The sequence below is a fragment of the Suncus etruscus genome, chromosome 8, assembly GCF_024139225.1.
Source record: "Suncus etruscus isolate mSunEtr1 chromosome 8, mSunEtr1.pri.cur, whole genome shotgun sequence".
In the NCBI taxonomy this organism is placed as follows: Eukaryota; Metazoa; Chordata; class Mammalia; order Eulipotyphla; family Soricidae; genus Suncus; species Suncus etruscus.
This window is the reverse complement of record NC_064855.1, coordinates 23049901-23067403: the sequence shown is the minus strand read 5'-3', so window position 1 is coordinate 23067403 and position 17503 is coordinate 23049901. Positions and strand designations below refer to the sequence as shown.

The window sequence follows — 17503 nt, the reverse complement described above, 5'->3', positions numbered from 1 at the left end:
GATCCTTCACATCTTTAATCAGGTTGACTCCAAGATATTTGAGTTTGTGTGGCACTAATGTGAATGGGATTGTTCTCTTAATGTCCATTTCTTCCCTATCATTATTAGTGTATAAAAAGGCCATTGACTTTTGTGTGTTAATTTTGTAGCCTGCCACTTTGCTATATGAATCTATTATTTGTAGAAGCTTTTTGGTAGAGTCTTTAAGGTTTTCTAAGTAGAGTATCATGTCATCTGCAAACAGTGAAAGCTTGACTTCTTCCTTTCCTATCTGGATTCCCTTGATATCTTTTTCTTGCCTAATCGCTATAGCAAGTACTTCCAGTACTATTTTGAATAGGAATGGTGAGAGAGGACAGCCTTGTCTTGTACCAGAATTTAGAGGGAAGGCTTTTAGTTTTTCTCCATTGAGGATAATATTTGGCACTGGCTTGTGGTAGATGGCTTTAACTATATTGGGAAAGGTTCCTTTTATTCCTATCTTGCTGAAAGTTTTCATCAAGAATGGGTATTGAACCTTATCAAATGCTTTTTCTGCATCTATGATATGACCATGTGATTTTTATTTTTCTTGTTGTTTATGTTGTATATTATGTTGATAGATTTATGGATGTTAAACCATCCTTGCATTTCTTGGGATGAAACCTACTTGATCAAAGTGAATGATCTTCTTGATGAGGGACTGGATCCTATTCACCAGAATTTTGTTGAGGATCTTTGCATCTGTGTTCATCAGGGATACTGGTCTGTAATTTTCTTTTTTGGCAGTATCTCTATCTGGTTTTGGTATTAAGATGATGTTGGCTTCATAAAAGCTATTTGGAAGTGTTCCTGTTTTTTCGATTTCATAAAAGAGCCTGGCCAAGATTGGTAGTAGTTCCTCTAGAAAAGTTTGAAAGAATTCATTCGTGAATCCATCAGGGCCTGGGCTTTTGTTTTTGGGCAAATTTTTGATTACGGTTTTAATTTCCTCAATAGTGATGGGGGTGTTTAGATATGCTACATCTTCTTCATTCAACCATGGAAGGTTATATGAGTTGAAAAATTTATCCATTTCATCCACGTTCTCATATTTAGTGGCGTAGAGTTTCTCAAAGTATTCTCTGAATACTCTTTGAATCTCTGCAGTATCTGTAGTGATCTCCCCCTTTTCATTTCTAATCGCGTTATCAAGTTTCTCTGTTTAGGTTTGTGAATTTTTGCCAATGGTCTATCAATCTTGTTTATTTTTTCAAAGAACCAACTCCTGCTTTCGTTGATCTTTCTGATTGTTTTTTGGGTTTCTATTTCATTGATTTCTGCTCTCAGTTTTGTTATTTCCTTCTGTCTCCCTATTTTTAGTTTCTTTTGTTGATCATTTTCTAATTCTATAAGCTGCTTCATTAAGCTATTCATGTATGCTCCTTCTTCCTTTCTGATGTGTGCTTGCAAAGCTATAAATTTTCCTCTCAGTACCACTTTTGCTGTATCCCATAGGTTCTGATAGTTTGTGTTTTCATTGTCATTTGTTCCAGGAAATTTTTGATTTTTTCTTTGATTTCATCTCGGACCCACTGGTTGTTCAGTAGTAAGCTGTTTAATTTCCAGGTGTTAGATTTTTTCTTCTGTGTCTATTTGTAGTTCACGTCTAACTTCAGAGCCTTGTGGTCAGCAAAGTAGCCTGCAAAATTTCTATCTTCTTGATTTTATGGAGGTATGTTTTATGTGCCAGCATGTGGTCTGTCCTGGAGAATGACCCGTGTACATTGGAAAAGAATGTGTATCCAGGTTTCTGAGGATGGAGTGTCATATGTATATATATACTAGGCCTCTTTCTTTTATTTCTCTTTTCAGGTCTCGTATATTTTTGTTGGGTTTCCATGGTTGACAAGCCTGTGTTGAGGTCTCCCACAATAATTGTGTTATTAAAAGCAGATGGAACACAATGATATTCATATCTTTCTCATAATATTCCGCGCGAGGGCACTAGCCCCCGCTTGGTTTCACAATGGATAGATTTAATAAGGAAACTTCCCTGATAAGTCCTAATGCCAGAACCTATTGTGACCCGTGTCCCACACCCCTTCCTAGGGCTGGTTAAAGCAGCCTTTGTCATAGTGGAGAGCTGCCAAACACCATGCTCGCAGGACCTCCCGGCTGAGCTCCGAGGAAGGAAAGAGATCCTTCCCGAGCCAGAAGTCTGGAAGTTCGGAGCCCTCACCCCCAGACCCTCCCTTTGGAGCCAGGAGGAAAATGGGGAAAACCTAGGAAAACCAATAAACTCCTCCAAGGGACCCACCTCGCTGGCTTGTCCAGTCATGTGGCCAGGGAAAGCCCTGGAGTACCGGAGGAAGGAGGTACGGGGGTGCTGGGGTGACCCATGTCCCACACTCCTTCCTAGGGCTGGTTAAAGCAGCCTTTGGCATGGCGGAGGGCTGCCAAACACCATGCTGGTAGGACCTCCAGGCTCAGCTCCCAGGAAGGAAAGAGATCCTTCCCGAGCCAGAAGGCTGGAAGGTCGAAGCCCCCACCCCCAGACTCTCCCTTTGGAGCCCAGAGGGAAATGGGGAAAGCCTAGGAAAACCAATAAAATCCTCCAAGGGACCCACCTCGCTGGCTTGTCCAGCCATGTGGCCAGGCAAAGCCCTGGAGTACCGGAGGAAGGAGGTAGGTGGGTGCTGGGGTGATAATTTTCATTTTAATCATAATAGCTTACATATCACTGACAATAATATTTTAGGTACATATTAACATAAAATCAGGGGAATTCCCATCACCGAATTGTCCTCCTTCCACCTCCATTCCTGTCCTGCCTCACATATCCTCCCCCCTCATCCCTGGGGCTGCTAGAATGAGTGGTCCCCTCTGTGCCTAGCTTACTACTTAGTGATCTTACACTTGTTTGGTCTTGGTATCTCCCTTATTTCCTCCTCTAATTGGGAAGCATACTAGAATGTTCAATTTACGTGGTTTTGTTTGAAGAAAAGAAAAGTAATAAACTGGGGTAAAAATCAAATATGTCGAAAATGGGCAGAGTTCTTCTAGAGGCTCTCATCCTCAGTTTGAGGGACAAAGGGGAAAAAGAAGGTGAAACACCACATCAGTATGAAAAAGAAGTGTCAAATAAAATATCCAGTGAGCACTCCAGCAATAAAGATAAGCACCACATAAAAGCCATGGTCTTGAGATGAAAAACTTGTTATAGCACATAAAGGAAGAAGAGAAAAGAAGAAAAAAAAATGGAGACAACTTCAATAACCACACCAAAACAAAAATAATCAGCAAATACTAGATAAATAAAATATAAAAAATAATAATAAAAATGTTTTGTGCTTTTTGCCTTTTTTCCCTCCTGCACAGGCACAGTAAATATTGGGGGTCATTTGAAAGGGAATTTCCTGGCCTAAGAGATACAGGATTTCTCCCCCCTTGAAGTATATTGTCATGGACTCAACTATAGACTCCTTTCAGGTTCATTTACTTTCCCCTTGGTGCTTTTGTGGTGTATGGAAGACTTCTGCTCCGTCTTGGGTGATAAAGCCAGACCTCTGTATCTAGAGATCTTGATATCTGCACAGGTCAAGGAGTGGAACTTATGATGAAGTCTTTTCTTTGTGGTTCTAGAAGTTCTGTTTCCTCAGTGTCATTTTAATCCATCTTCTGTGGTTGGTGGTCTTGGTCTTTGCGCTGATCCTAGGATGGAGCCTGGGATAGCCTCTTTTGTTATGTTTCCAGAGGACCCATTCAGTTGCTATTGTCTCAGTCAGACCTCTAGAATTAGAGATCACGGTTGTTGTGCAGATCGTAGATCAAACCCTAGACTAGGACTTTTTTATTGGTCCCAGGATACATACTGCCCGGTCATGGTTCTATCAGCCAGTCATCTGTACATCGCAATCTTGGTTTTTGTACAGACCAAAGGGTGACAAGTCTTCTGATTTTGTCTTATCATTAGCTGGTGAGGTAGGATAACCTGCTCTTAGGTCAAGTTGTTTCCAATTTCCTTGTTGTCAGGATATTATATTAGAGCTGTAACTTGTTGGTGTCCGAGCAGTATTAAGGATGTCCCGGTTGGGATTTGTTTCCTGTAGCTGTTGTGAAGAACTGTGTCATTTCTATGTCTGGGATCCAGGGTTCAAGGCTGGATGGTTGATGTCTAATCACCTGGAGTCTAAGTTGGGTCCACGTGACATATTTTCAAGGTGGGAGATGCCCGTGTATTGTAAACAAGTATGAGTTCTTATCCCTAGTAGATGAGTTTGAAGAACCCATACTTTTTATAATACAGGGACGCCTCCCACCCCAACTATGTATCATGTAGACCTAACTTAGACTCCATGTGATTGGATAGTGACTGTCAAACCCAGAAACCCAGATCCCAGACGTGAAACTGAAACAGCAACAGCACCAGGAATCAAACTCCTCCCCGGGGAACTTCGTACCATCTCGGTACCAACTTGTAACAGTTTTAACATGACACCCTGACTTGAGGAAATAGCAACAACCTGAGCTAAGAGAGGCCTGCCCTATTTCATCACCTAATGGTATGATGCAATCAGAAGTCATTTTGTCCTTTGCCCTAGGCAAAAACCAAAATGGCTATTTACAGAAAACTGACTTAGACAAACATAGACTGGACAGGACCTATCAAGGGACCAATGAGGAAGTTTCTATCCTAGGCCTTGGCCTAGGATTTGTACAAAAACCAATATCTCTAACCCCAGAGGTCTGACTGACAACTGCGACTGAGCAGAACTTCTGGAACCATGCTGAAGACTATATCCTAGACTCTGTCCTAGGATCTCAGCAAAAACCAAGACCACTAGTTACATAAGACTGATCACAATAACAGCATTGGAATAGAACTAGAACTATAAATAAATCTTTCTCCTAGCCTTCACCCTATGACCTACACAAGTAACAAAATCTTCAGCTACAGAGGTGGGATGTCATCACCCACATCTGAGCAGAAAGTTTCCTGGCACCATAAAAAGACCTTGGGGTGTGTAAATGATTGAATATGGAGTCTGTAGTTGTTCCTAAGGAAGTATGCCTCAAGAGTGGAGAAACCCAGTATCTCTTATACCAAGGGAATTCCCGTTCTAATTTCCCAATATTTACTGTGGCTATGCAAAAAAAGGAGGAGGAGGAAAAGAAGGAGAGAAGAAGAGGAGGAGAAGAAGAGGAGAAGAGGTCGAGAAGAAGAGGAGGAGGAGAAGAGGAGAAGGAGAGGAGAAGAGAAGAAGAGGAGGAGGAGAAGAGGAAGAGAAGAATAGGAGAAGAAGAGGGGAAAGAGAGGAGAAGAGGAGGAGGAGAAGAAGAGAAGAGGAGGAGGAGAAGAGGAAGAGAAGAAGAGGAGGAGAAGAGGGGAAGGAGAGCAGAAGAGGAGGAGGAGAAGAGGAGAAGAATAAGAAGGGAAGAAGAGAAGAGGAGAAGAGAAGAGAAGAGGAGGAGAAGACGAGAATAAAAAGAGAAGAGGAGAAGAGAAAGAGAAGGAGAATAAGAAGAGAAGGAGAAGAGGAGAAGAGGAGGAGAAGGAGAAGAGAAGAGAAGAGAAGGAGAAGAGAAGAAAAGAGAAGAGGAAGAGGAAGAAGAGGAAGATGAAAAAGAAGAGGAGGAGGAGAAAAAAGAGGAGGAGGAAGAAGAATAAGAAAAAGAGGAAGAGGAGGAAGAAGAATAAAAGAAGAGAAGGAAGAAGAGGAAGAGGAAGAAGAAGAGGAGGAAGAAGAATAAGAAAAAGAGGAAGAAGAGGAGGAGGAAGAAGAAAAGAAGAGAAGAGGAGGAGGAGGAAGAAGAGGAGGAGGAGGAAGAAGAGGAGAAGGAAGAAGAAGAGGAGGAGGAAGAAGAGGATGAAGAGGAGGAGAAAGAAGAAGAAAAGAAGAGAAGGAAGACAGGAGGAGGAGGAAGAAGAAGAAGAAGAAGAAGAAGAAGAAGAAGAAGAAGAAGAAGAAGAAGAAGAAGAAGAAGAAGGAGAAAAGAAAGACAACCCTTTTTTAAAGAAGTTGCTGGTTTGGTGGTCTTTTTTTTTCTCTTGTTTTGATACCTTATTTTTCTTTTTTTCCCTTTCTTCGAAATGAATATTTATAACATCTAGTTTTTTTTGTTTTGCCTTTTTTGCTTTTCTTTTCCCATAAATTTTCTTATATCTCCAATAGAACAATGTTGCTGGAACCATCTTGATCAGCATCATAATTTGAGGGAGAAAAATAGATGGTACCAAGACTAGACAGTTGTATATTCAGACATAAATACCAAATCCTGAATCAACAACAGAATTGATACCCAATCTACAACAAGCTATAAAAGGGGGTAACAGTTGCACTAGCATTATAGGGGTAAAGGAGTGAGATGTGGGATGCATGCTGGGAACAGGGGTGGAGGGAGGAAAACACTGGTGGTGGGAATGCCCCTCATTCATTGTCACTATGTGCTTTAAATATTACTGTGAAAGATTTGTAGTTCACTTTGACCACAATAAAAATTATTTTTTAAATAACCAAAGCTCAATCTGATTGGATTTTACTCATATTAGGCACATTTCTATCCACTGGAACATGTGCATTCAGACTACTTTTTGATAATATTTAAATATTTGAGAATACTGAGTTTACAGAATAAAGTAACAATCCCATATTCAAACATGATCCCAGAGTATAATTCAACATTTTTAGGAAGTATCATGAAGTAAAATTTATGATTTTAACTCACTTATGGTACAATTTGGGGAAGGTTTTTGTGCCTCCATAAAATGTCCTTATATTTTAGTCTAGGATTATACCAGACTATTAATCTAGGATAATACCAGACTATGGAATTGTTGAAGAAAATGAATTGTTGAATAAAAATATAGTATCATGTGTCTAAGATGCTTAACATGATTCTTGGTTCTCAGTAGTAGAGAACAGAGGATATCATTTTAGGTAAAATAGAATTATTCATTTTTAAAATTTTGGATAAAACTTGTTTCCAATTCTGTCTCCTATTTGACATGAAAAGAGAGTATAAAGATGTGTGGGTTTGGAATTAGATTATCCAAATTTTAATCCTTCTCTGCTGTTTATCAATCAGTGCCCCTTCACAAACATTTAACTTCCTTGGCTAATTCCCACACTATTGAAGGGATATTAAAACTGACTTGTATGTGGTAGTGTAACTGAAACGCTCTATATTAAAGTAGAGTGAAAATAACTCAGATAAAGAGCTACTATTCATGATCTACAAAGCATTCACTGAGTTCAACAGCAAAAATTCCAACAACCACTTTCAAAAAAATTGGAGAAGATATGAATAGACACTTCTACAAAGAAGACATATGGATCACAAGTAGAGATGAGAAGAACTGCTCATCATTTATTATTAAGGAAATGCAAATGAGAACAATGTGATATCATCTTATGGCAGTGAGAATGGTATATATTAATAAAAAGTCTGGAAAAATCAGTATTGGCAATGCTGTGGTGAGGAAAGAATCATCGTTCACTGCTGGGAATGTCATCTGGCTTAACCTCTATGGAAAGCATATGAATATTTCTTAAAAAATGAATGAATAGAGTTTCCATTTCAACTAGCAATACCACTTTTTGGTTTCTAAACCCCCAAATCACGAAACCATTGGAAACGATACATGCACATCATTGTTTATTTTATTTCTGGTACAATAGCCAAGATGCAAAAACAAACCAAAACATGTCTAACTATGATGTTTGTGATAGTATACATAGTGGAATACTATGCAGCTGCAAGAAAGGACAAAATAATGCAATTTTCCACAAAATGGATGGAAGTAGAGGACATAATATTGAGTGAAGTCAGTCAGAAGGAAAGGTGTAGATATAGCAATATCTTATTTGGGATATAAAACCACACAAAAAGAAGCAATGGCCAAAGGTAACAGAACTGGAGAATTGGTTTATGTAACTAAGCTTATGTGTAGGGGAAAGAGGAATGTTTAGGACTTTGCTAGAGGGAATTAGGTGCTTTGGATGTAGGTGTGGCACTTAAGAGATGTATACATAAAACTATCATTAATTGTACTATGAAACATAATTCATCAATGAATATATAAAAATAGCCCACCAACTAATATCCAAAATATACAAGGCACTGACAGAACTTTACAAGGAAAAAAAACATCTAATCCCATCAAAAAATGGGGAGAAGAAATGGACAGACACTTTGACAAAGAATACAAATGAAAAGCCTGTCTAGAGTAAAGGCTGGTGTGGGGTGGGGAGGAAGGACACTTGGGATATTGGTCATGGGAATGTTGACTGGTGAAGGAATATGTATATATATATATATATATATATATATATATATATATATATATAATCAAAAAAAAGAGAAAAAGAAAAGATAAGGCCTCCCAATTCTTACCACAGGCTGTGTTCTTTACACTGACTGTATAGAAAGAGGAGGTACAGTAAATGCACCCCATATATACCTGAACACAGGCCCTTTGCCTGGTCTGTATTGTGAATTGGGGGACAAAAAGAAAGAATACAAATGGTCAAAAGGCACATGAAAAAATGCTCCACATCACTAATCATCAGGGAGATGAAAATCAAAACAACTATGAGGTACCACCTCACACCACAGAGATTGGCACACATCACAAAGAATGAGAACAAGCAGTGTTGGGGATGTGGAGAGAAAGGAACTCTTATCCACTGCTGGTGAGAATGCCATCTAGCTCAAATTTTTTGGAAAGCAATATGGAGATTCCTCCAAAAACTGGAAATTGAGCTCCCATACAATCCAGCTATACCACTCCTAGGAATATACCCTAGGAACACAAAAATACAAAACAAAAATAGTTAATTAATTAATGAAAGATATGAGGAAGGCTGGGATAACACCCAGTGATGCCGATGATCAGGGGTTACTCTTGGCTCTTTACTCAAGAATTATCTGCAGGAGAACATATAGGATGCTGGGGATCAAGCCCTGGTTGGCTTCATAGAATGCAAACACCCTACCCATTAGACTATCACTCTGGCCCCTAAAATAAATATTCATTTGTCACTACACAACCCTATCTACTATAGAGCTCTGGGAACTATCACACAGATCACATCTTTATAGGTTTCTCACAGCAGTAATCAAATTCCCTCCCTCCCCCCTCTCCCTACCCTCCTTTTCCTCCTTCTCCTTCCTCTTTTTCTTCCTCACTCTTTCCCTCCTTCCTTCCTTTCTTCCTCCTTATTTCCTTCCTTCCCTCCTCTTCCCTCCCTCCATTCCTTCCTCCCTCCCTCCCTTCCCTTTCCTTTTTCCTTTCCTTTTTCCTTTCCTCTTTCCTTTCCTTTCCTTTCCTTTCCTTTCCTTTCCTTTCCTTTCCTTTCCTCTTTCCTTTCCTCTTTCTTTCCTCTTTCCTTTTTCCCTTCCCTTCCCTTTCCCTACCCTTCCCTTCCCTTTCCTTTCCCTTCCCTTTCCTTTTCCTTCCCTTTCCTCTTTCCTTTCCTTCCCTTTCCTCTTTCCTTTCCTTCCCTTTCCTTCTCCCTTCCTTCCTTCCCTTTCTCCCTCCCTTCCTTCCCTTTCTCCCTCCCTTCCTTCCCTTTCTCCCTCCCTTCCCTTTCTCCCTCCTTTCCTTCCTTTTCTCCCTCCCTTCCTTCCTTTTTCCCTCCTTTCCTTCCTTTTCTCCCTCCCTTCCTTCCTTTTTTTCCTCCCTTCCTTCCTTTTCTCCCTCCTCTCCTTCCTTTTCTCCTCCCTTCCTTCCTTTTTTCCCTCCCTTCCTTCCTTTTCTCCCTCCCTTCCTTCCTTTTTCCCTCTCTTCCTTCCTTTTTCCCTCCCTCCCTTCCTTCCTTTTTTCCTTCCTCCCTTCCTTCCTTTTTTCCTTCCTTCCTTCCTTCCTTTCTTCCTTCCTTTCTTCCTTCCTTTTTTCCTTCCTTCCTTCCTTTTTCCTTCCTTTCTTTCTTTTTTTTTTTTTTTTTTTTTTTGTTTTTGGGCCACACCCGGTAACGCTCAGGGGTTACTCCTGGCTATGCGCTCAGAAGTTGCTCCTGGCTTGGGGGACCATATGGGACACCGGGGGATCGAACCGCGGTCCGTCCAAGGCTAGCGCTGGCAAGGCAGGCACCTTACCTTTAGCGCCACCGCCCGGCCCCCTTCCTTTCTTTCTTTTTCCTTCCTTCCTTCCTTCCTTCCTCACACTTTCCCTCCTTCCTTTCTTCCTCCTTATTTCCTTCCTTCCCTCCCTCCTAACTGTAAATATTCTTTATAATAGTTTATTGAATATTGAGAAAATTATGAAAAAACACAGGAGTGGAAAGACCTACAGTGAAGAAGTCAAGGATGGGGATCCCTGGACTTGATTCATGGGAAGGAGACAGTCCTGGGCTGAGCTAGGGAGAGGCAAGACTGGTCTGTCCAGGGAAGGGCATGCTTTCCCTAGGGGGCCCTCCTCCCTCCACACTGAGCATTGGCGTTCCAAAGCCCCATGCTGGGGAGAGAGTGCATGATGGCTGGAGAGCATCTCGTGCTTTATTCATTCGTGACACAGGCACGGGACATCCCCATTGTGTGTCATCCCCCCAGTGACGGGGGTGGGGCAGGCTCACAGGGTTCTGAATTTCTCCCTGGCCAATGAGGGTCGAGACCCTGAGCCCCACCCACGAGCTCACATCTCTAGTGCATCGTTCGGTCTCTATGGAGACGTTGTTCGTGGCAGAGTATCCTAGTGCCGACCCCACTGATTGGAAGAGAATGATCCCCAAATTACCTCCCAAGCCCCATCCCAAACCCCATATCTGGATCAGCTACTCAAAGAGAAGCGACAGATGCAGTTGGCTAGAGCCAGAATTATAGTAAGAAATCAAGTGTGGGCGGGATGGATGGACAAGCCTAAGGCGCTGTCATGGCCCCATGATGTCAATGTGTGTGATAAGTGCCCCAAGACTGGCAAACTAAACTGATGGCCCCCAAGGAGGCCCTCTACTGGACCCATAACCTCCTCCCTTCAGCTAATCCAGACCTCTTGGGCTGAGGGCTCCAAAACCCTTGCTCATGTTCATAAGGTCTCCGTGAACTCAGAAGGAGAGGAATCAGGACTGTCCCCCTCTAGATGATAGCCTGGCCTTGGACCATTTTCCCATGTCCACAAGGTCCTACCTAGAATTTCATCTTTATCTCATGCTACCATTTCCAGCGGGATGCTAAGGCAGTTGACTACTTTACATGTTGATATGGCCCATTTTTGGACTTCATTGTGCCCAAAGCATTACCACTTCACCTGACAGCTATTTTGTTTGGTTCCCACACTGAACTGTGCTCAGAGATCTCACTGAGATGTTGGGACATTATGCTCTGCACAGGATTTGAGGCAGGACCCGCAACCTTCCTAACACTCTATCACTCCATTCACTGGATAAAAATTGAGTTGAGTTGATTTATGTCTTTATACTCTTAAACATTTCTATTCCATTTCTTGCCCTCACATTCTCATTATACTCTCAGGTATGCTTTCTGGAGTAAATTTGGGATTGCTCACCTGAAGTGAAATTAGATCAGGTTCTGTCCTCCAAACAGGACCCTCCCTGAAACTGTGAGTGCCACAGTCTATGTTGGGCTCTTGATACATCCTGATTTTCTGGCTTCCCCTGAGAGAAAATATTTTATGCCAACAAAACTTTGGGAGGTGAAGTTTAGTGGGCTGACTTGCTTCTGCTTAGCTCAGGTTCCAGAAGTAAAATTGAGGACAGGTGTGAAATGGCTCTAACCAAGATCTTAGCAAGATGTGACCTACCACCACCACCCCCATTTCCAACAACACACATGCTAACTTCTGTATACATACATGATGAACTTGCCCCAGAGTTTGGAGTTAGAAAAAAACCAAATTCAATGACATAAATGTCTCCCCATTCCTCACCCAATTAAATTGAGCCCAGTTTAATTGACAGCCATTGGGGACTCTACATCCTGTCATGTCACTGTTCTTTTCTAGGGACAATTAGTAAAAACTTTGTCAATAGGCTCTAAAAAAGAAGATGAGTATAATCATACTGCCTTGCTTTTCTGCAGCTGAGAAAGTATGAACATGAAAATAATTGCATCCCTGGCAAGAGGCGTACTAAGAACACCAGAAGCAGTGTCCAGGAGTGGCAGAAGCCCAAAGGAGAAAGTCCTTCCCTGTGTGACTTTGCAGGAAGGGGGAGGGAATTGCATCCAGAGGAATCACTGGTCCCCACATGCTCATGTTATGCTCACTCTGACAAGGGGGAAATTGCCTCTGTGTGTTTCCTGTTTTTCAGATGCCTTTGGCAATGAGTTAGGACCAGGTGGGCAGGAGTGGCCCTTGGACACCTGCTTGGTGGGCAACCTCAAGAAACCAGGCTCTTGTATCTCTACTCATCTGTCTTATGCCTTTTTGAATTATACTGTCCAGTATACTGTCCAGTCTGATGGACCATACAGCATTGGCATCTCTGTTTAAGCAAACTCCTTCAATAGAAAGCTGGTCCTGGTTTCTAAAATGGACAATTTTAGGGAGGATGGATGGATGGTGTCCTTGTAGATTCCTCCCAGCCCTCTGAACCTGATGAGGAGGACTCACATTGAATGAGCACAATATGATAAGACAACTATGGGGGCAAGGACACACATAATGCTTCTACTGGTCTCTCCGTGATGTACCCTGTTTCCTTTTTGATCTCTGATAGATTGAAGGGGTCTATCCTTTGTCATATCCCCAAGCATGACCTCAGGGCACCTGGTCTCTCTCACTGTCCTTATTCCTCTTGTCCTTGTCTGCTCTGCCATTATCATCTCCTTGTTGCACCTGACCTGCTCCACTGAGGAGTGCTCTCCCCATTGACTCAGGGGCTGGGGAGGCAGTGCTGCCACCAAAGCCAACCTTCTCCAGCCCTAATATCCTTCAAGTTTCATTCCCAATTTGGTAGTGTGGCTCTTTTCCCACCTTGGCTTTTTTTTTTTTTTTTTGGCTGCCTTCTGCACTGCTTCTTTGAGAAAGGAATTTGGGGATGGGATTTGGTGTTTGACCTTCCTCTTCCTATTCCAAGAGGAAAGAGAGCAGAGAGCCCTATTTGTACAATAGTACGTATCCACCAAGAAGGGTTTGTTGAGGTGCTGACTGGCCCACCTGTGTCTTCCAGTGTGAAGAGCAAGAGGTGATCGGAGCCCCAAGTCCCACTGCTGCAGGAGGAACTAGTGGACCTCAGGAGGAGGTCCTGCTGCAATGTGGCGGGAGGTGGGAGGTATCACTGATGGGCTGGAAGTAGATGCTCTGGGACCCAGAGTAAGAGAGAGAATTAAGGTTGTTTTATCAGGAAATGGAGAGTAGGGATATCAGGGTCTTGACATAAAATCCTGCCTCAAGAATGAGGCAGCAAGAGACATTCTGGATGATATCAGTCATGCACTCACATGAACTTTACACACAGTTCACACAGCAGCACTGAGATCAGGACCCTTAAACAAGATGGAGGTTTACTTAAACTTAAACTATGATTGGGGGAATAACAGACAAAGCCAGTGGCCTTAAGACAGAGTGTAGCCCAATGGCTTAGGTCCTGAGAGAAATTCATCAGGACTTGCACAGGGAACTAACGGATTGTCCCACCTCCTGTCTGCCTTGAACTTGTGAGTGGCCTTGTGTATCCAGACTGAGGACTATGCTATCACTGCTTCCCATGCTCACTTCCAGCATTCTGCCCACAGATGAAAGAGCAGGACCAGCAGGCGCTGACCCTGCGCCAGGAGCAGTTCAAATCTCTCCACCACCTGCAGCTGTGTATGGACCAGTTCCAAGAGCACCTGACCTCCTCTAGGGAGCTGATGGCCCAGAATGAGGAACTGAAGCAGCAAGTGCTGCTTCAGAAGCAACATCTAGATTCTAGAAGAATTACAAAACCAGAAGGAAAAAGCTCAAGCAAAGATCTGTCACCTGAAAGAGCAGCTCAGCGAAACCAAAGTGAGAGGCAGGCTTGGGCAGTTGGACAGGAAAGCCTGGAGCTGGCTTACACCCTGGAGCCCTCCGGACCTTTTTCCTTCCCGTTCAGGGTCTCCTCCAAAAAACGCAGGAGCAAACTCAGGAGCTGCAAACCAAGCTCAGTGTCATCGAGAGTGAGTGTCAGGCTCCCAGGAAGTGTGAGATCACGCACGGGGCCCCATTTGCTCTGGCTCCTTGGTTTTCTGACACCCTGGGGCTCCTCCACAGGCAATGAGGTGGACAACACCAAAGGAGACGAGCAGTGGGCCAAGATGCTAGAGCTCATGCGTGATGAAGAGGAGGCTGTGGTGAAGACCAGTGGCACAGAGCCCCAGATCAGCTTTACACTCTCACAGTGTGTTTCAGTGTCAAACACTAACTCTGGATTTCCCTCCCTCCATTTCCTCTCAACCGCTACTTCCTCTGGCACACATGGGCCCACCTATACCTCCTTGACTCAACATCCCACGTACATTGTAGGGTGCCTGGGAGGAACTGTCCTTCCTCAGGTCACTTCGCCAACAAATTCCATTCTGCCTCTTTCCCCAGGTGGAACTCGAAGAATGGGTCGAGACTGACCTGAATGCTCCTCAGGAAGACCCTCGTGGGAGGTGTCAGGAGCTGAATTGGGCCAAGTACCTGCTCCTTGCAGATATCCTTGCTTTACACCAGATCACTGACACCCAGAAGGACATCGTGGAAAGACACCCGGCTCCACAAAAACACACACGCCAGGGTTGTTTTTTTTTTTTTTTTTTTTTTGCTAATCGACCCTTTGTCAATGGGTCCAAAAGCAATGAAGCAATGAATATCTGCCACCTATAAGACTGACCCTCTCCCTCTCACCATCCATCCTCTTTATCCCATTTCCCCATTCTTGTTTTGCTTCTTTTACTGCCCTCATCTTTATTTTTCTCTAGTATTCTGTTTTCATTCTATATTATCCCCAGTTTGTTAATAAATTAATGCTGTTACTCTGAGAACCTTTGAATCTTACTGGATGGTCTAGCTTATCAAGTTGTTTTTATTTGTTTATGCTGCAGGTTTGCAGGCATCTTATGCTATGTTTTATTCCACAAAGCTTCATTACACTATTTTCATGTACTTGGAATAGCTAAGCAAACATGTCCAACAGTTCCAACAAATAAAAACAAAACCCCCTGTGAAAAATAAACACATCCAAACCTGCATGTTAACCTGCAGTGTTAAAGAATGAAGCACTTGAGCTTTAGACAGGTAGAAAGTTCTTGATATTTTAGGGGTGCATATAAATGGTAGTTGTTATTGTTGGGTAAGAAGATGTATAATATTAATTTTGTAAAAATATAGGTTTCAATAAGTTTTTATTGAAAATATTCTGCATGCAAGTATCCACATAGATCGGGAGGATACAAATAACACAATAAAACAAAAACTTTAGAACAATATTATTTATCAATAACGTTAAATTCCATAAACGTTGCCATAAAATGTAGAGAAAATTACATCTGAAAATGACTGACAAAGTCACAAACACTAATGTGAACACTGGCCTTGCATTTCCTTGGATAGTTTGAGTAAGTCAGGTTTGTATGTTATTTTTAATTTTAGGCACAATTCCAGGTTCTCATCGATGAGACAATTTCTCAATTTACTCTTTTTTTTTTTTTTTTTTTGATTTTTGGGTCACACCCAGCAATGCCCAGGGGTTATTCCTGGCTCTACACTCAGAAATCGCTACCGGCAGGCTCGGGGGACCATAGGGGATGCCGGGATTTGAACCAATGACCTTCTTCATGAAAGGCAGATGCCTTACCTTCATGCTATTTTGATGGCCTCTCAATTTACTCTTGATAAGATTCATGCTTGAAAATGATTGTTCGCATAGATATGTAGACCCAAACAGGAAAAGAACAGCAAACGCTAGCTTTTTTTAGTTGATTATATGAGTCAGGAATACTATTCCAGGTGTTAAAAATCTACATATCTTCTTTCTTCAGGAAGCAGACCACTTGTGCTGTGAACTAAGTTCACATTTGTGTTTCTCCAATCTTTCTAAATTAGCACAAAGACGTTCAAATTTCGAGATCAACAGTTCTTTGTTTTTAAATCCAGAAATTGCATTTCAAAGTTTCCAATGTCGATATTAAAGGGAGAACAATTTAATTCCGTTACAGTGGCATTCAGAGTTTTTTTTTTTTTAAACAAAGGTCAAGGTCGCTTTGCTGTTTCTGAAATCCTAAAACTTCTTGAGAAAAGCTTCCCTCATATTTAAAAGGGCTGTTTTAAAATAGGTAATGTCAATGTCAGAATTATTTTCTTGGTGATGTTTCAACAGGCTTGGAAGGTGAATCAAAATTTCTCTGTCAAAATCTTGAGCAAAAGCAGATAATTTGTTTTCAAACAAAATAACCTAACATAGAAAAAATTGTGTTTCCTTTCCCCTGTAGTTTATGATTAAGCTGATTTAGATGTGAAGTAACATCCACCTTGAAATACAGGTTTTGAATCTACTGATCATTTGGTAATTCTGGATAGTGAACTCCATTCTCGAGGAAAAATGCTTTGATTTCTGATAATAAGTAAGCAAAACATTTCAAAACATTTCCTCTTGATAACCAAAATGTGCTGAAAATTTGAAACCCTACAATATGGAGATGAAACAGGTAAAGAGAAAAACCTTTTAACAATCTTTAAAAGCAAGGACAGTGTTCCAGAGAAAAGTAGTGATTTCACTGAAAGGAAAAAACCTATTGACACTTTTGTGTGTGCTGCAAGAAATCAAACTAAAGTACACACAAAAAAACAAAAATGGCACTTTGTTAAAGGCATATGATATATCATAAAGGAATTATGATAGAGTGCCTGAAACATTTTACAAAAAATTTTTTATTTAAGCAATATTTGGTACAAAATTATTCATACTTGTGTTTCAATCATAGAATGTATACCACCCTTCACCAGTGCACTTTCCCTACCACCAATGTCCCTTGTTTCCTTCCCCTTCACCCTCCTCTGCCTATGTCAAGGGCAGGCATTTTTCTTTTTTCTCTCTATCTCTCTTTTTCTTTATGACACTGAGGTTTGCAAAATTTCCTTTATGACACCATGGTTTTCAATATTGTATTTTTTAAGGATGCCTTCCACTGGAGACCAGAAGGCCTGCTGGACAAATTCTAAAAGCGCTGTAACACTGGTTTGCAATATTGTTAATTAAAGGGTACCATGCATGTCACTTATCCATTTTCAGCATCCAGTTCTTGTCCAGAGTGATATGTTCCAAGTCTCAATATCATAATGTACCTTTCTCTATTCTAACCACTTTTTATGGCAAGCTTCCTATCATGGACTAGTCCTCTTGATCCTCATCCCTATTTTCTCTAGATATTATTACCATATTGCCATTTATTATTTTTATATGCCACAAATGATTATTCTGTGTCTACACCTCTCCTTCTGACTCATTTCACTCAGAATAATAGTCTGATGTGTTGATGTATGTACAGATGATGCACAGTGCATTGCTCAGTGTTTTTGTGTAGTCACAAGAAACAGAAGTCGCACACCCGTACATTGTATCCACTCATTGTATGATAGACT

The 17503-nt window shown here is 41.6% G+C and overlaps 2 non-coding genes across 2 annotated transcripts; one reads left to right on the top strand and one right to left on the bottom strand.

Moving 5' to 3' along the window:
- The first annotated feature begins 8338 nt into the window (after positions 1-8338).
- LOC126016530 (small nucleolar RNA SNORA51) lies at positions 8339-8471 on the top strand. Its single transcript, XR_007498325.1, has one exon. It is a non-coding gene; the product is annotated as a small nucleolar RNA SNORA51 (small nucleolar RNA).
- Positions 8472-17037: 8566 nt separating this feature from the next.
- On the bottom strand, positions 17038-17099 carry LOC126017211 (U7 small nuclear RNA). Its single transcript, XR_007498853.1, has one exon. It is a non-coding gene; the product is annotated as a U7 small nuclear RNA (small nuclear RNA).
- Between the last annotated feature and the right edge of the window lie 404 nt (positions 17100-17503).